This window comes from Lathyrus oleraceus, chromosome 7 (assembly GCF_024323335.1).
Source record: "Lathyrus oleraceus cultivar Zhongwan6 chromosome 7, CAAS_Psat_ZW6_1.0, whole genome shotgun sequence".
Taxonomy (NCBI): Eukaryota; Viridiplantae; Streptophyta; class Magnoliopsida; order Fabales; family Fabaceae; genus Lathyrus; species Lathyrus oleraceus.
The window spans coordinates 328,944,360-328,946,992 of NC_066585.1; the positions used below are offsets into that span (position 1 = coordinate 328,944,360).

The window sequence follows — 2,633 nt, forward strand, 5'->3', positions numbered from 1 at the left end:
CTTTATAAACTTAATTGTTTTTAACTATTTAAAAAACAGCGAAAGCGCTTTGTTTAGTTCATTAGGAGTTTTTAACATTAAGAAGAAAAGAGATTTTAAAACTATTTTCGGACGCGTTTATAAGTTTAGAGTCTGGTTCGTAAGAACCTCTTTTGGTTAAGAAGTCCAGGTTATAATACTTTTCAACTTAGTCAAGATACTATATTTCTTAAAAATAGGTTTATTACTCTAACGCAATGCGCGCCTTTTTATAAGTGACAATAAGAGGGTTTGATTAGGGAGTACAACTCGATTCTGAATACGCGAAAGCGACAGTTCCTGTTAAATTAGTTCTTTTCAAAGTAGGAAACATTGCCCATAAGTAGTTCTGTTAGCAAGTACTTGGATCATCAATTGATTACGTGAATTACATTCGACCATGTCTTTATTAATTAAATCTATTTAAATACTTTAATTTTCATTGCACACTAAAAAAACACTTATTTCGATTGCCTTTGATAAACACCATAACGACAGATAACGATAGATTGACACTTGGTCTCTGTGGATTCGACAATCTTTTATATTACTTTGACACGTTCGTATACTTGCGAAAAGCACGCATCAAGTTTTTGGCGCCGTTGCCGGGGACCAATTTCGTCAAATTACATTTTCCTGTTGTTATATCGTTTAGACTTGGGTTATTTCCCGCCGGTCAATGCGAAGAACTCGCAGCACCGGAAGTTTAAGTTTAGTATACCCTCTGGCGGAACCTGAACGTTACGCTCGCGCACGTTTATTCTTTCATAGAATTAAGAGAGCTATGGCCGAAGATCAAAACCAAAGACCTCTTAAGGACTTCGCTCAACCATCTAATGAAGAACCTAGTTCTAGTATAGTAACCCAACTATCCCAGCCAATAATTTTGAACTTAAACCATCTCTGTTACAACTAGTGCAACAGAGACAATTCGCGGGTCTCGCTACCGAGAACCCTAACCAACATTTAAAAATATTTCTTCAATTAACAGATACTTTTAAAACCAATGGAGCTTCTCCTGAGGCAATACGTTTAAGATTATTCCCTTTTTCCCTTAGAGATAAAGCCCTATCATGGTTAGATTCCCTTCCACCCAATTCCATTACGACTTGGGATAACCTTAGAAGAGTTTTTCTTGCTAGATATTTTCCCCCGAGTAAGACCGCCGTTCTTCGAAACCATATAACTAGATTTACCCAAAACCAAGGAGAGTCGTTGTTCGAAGCTTGGGAGAGATATAAAGAGTTGTTACGAGCATGCCCACATCATGGTTTAGAAAACTGGTTAATCATTCAAACCTTCTATAATGGACTTCATTACAACACAAAGATGACCATCGACGTTGCCGCAGGCGGTGCTCTGATGAACAAACCTTACCCTGAAGCTAGTGCCCTCATCGAAGACATGGCTAAAAACCATCAATCATGGGGAGTCGAATGAGCGACAATTGAGAAGAAGGAAGCCCAAGGAAGAGTGCATGTGTAAGACCCCAATTTTGGCCCTAAGATCCCTCATGGCCCATATCATATCATATCATGGCCTCAAGGATCATTGCATGCCTTAGCTTCCCTCCTAGTGGGTAGGTTGCCTTGTGAGTTGTTTCCTGATCACCAAGCATGTTTTGCATTTGTATATCTTTGCTTTTCATATGTTTACTAACCAAAAAGTACAAAAATATTGTCAGTTTAACCTTGTTGCTTGCAGTTGAAGCAATCATCAGTAATTAGGTCAAAAATCAGTCAACAGTCAGTCAAAGCAATGGATGGTGGCCATTCTTGCAGAATTTGGGCACCATGATCAATAATCAAGAGCTCATGTGACTTAGGACATCATTTGAAATCAAGTTCTCAAGGATTTAGGGTTTGGAATTCATCAGAAATGGTTCAATCATGCAAAACCCTAGAAAAGTTAACAGAAAGTCAAACTTGGTCAACTGTTGATTTAATCAGTGATTTGATGGATGGAATTGATTTGAAGGAGTTCATTCATGCTTATATAAGCCTCATATATCATGTCCAACCTCATCATGGAAGAAAATCAAGTCAAACAGAAAATTTCCCAAAATAGAAAGTGGACCTGTAATTTCAACTGCCAAAAATGGAAACTTCTTGATCTTAAACTTACATCATGATACAAGCTTCAAATGAATTTTTTCCCAACATGAAAGTTGAAGATCTTGTTCTCCCATTTTCAAAAAGTCCAAGAACTCCCAAATCCCATGTGTGGTTGTCAAGATATGATCAATTCAATTTCAAAAATTTGTGAACTTCAACAAGCCATATCTCATGATTCCTAAGGCCAAATTTGGTGGGGTTTTTTCCTACAAACCACATTTCATCTCCTCTTTCCAAAAATATGAATTTCATGAACCAAAACCTTGCCAATCAAAATGGCATTTTTTGACTTGTTTCATTTAAAATTCAAGTTTGACCAAAAGTTGACTTTTTGATTTATTGATTTTTACTCATTTTGGCCAATTGGAGTTTGTTTAGAATGACATTTGACACTTGTTTGAGGCCCAAACTCGGGCAGACCATGCACCTCCTTGCCAACTTGGTCAAAATAAGTAAACTTGCAAATGGCTTCATTAGAGTAAATCCTTGGTAGCACTTCAT

At 37.2% G+C, this 2,633-nt stretch overlaps 1 non-coding gene across 1 annotated transcript; it reads right to left on the reverse strand.

Moving 5' to 3' along the window:
- Positions 1 to 1,185: 1,185 nt before the first annotated feature.
- LOC127108777 (small nucleolar RNA R71) lies at positions 1,186 to 1,292 on the reverse strand. The gene has a single exon (XR_007796290.1). It is a non-coding gene; the product is annotated as a small nucleolar RNA R71 (small nucleolar RNA).
- Positions 1,293 to 2,633: the final 1,341 nt, after the last annotated feature.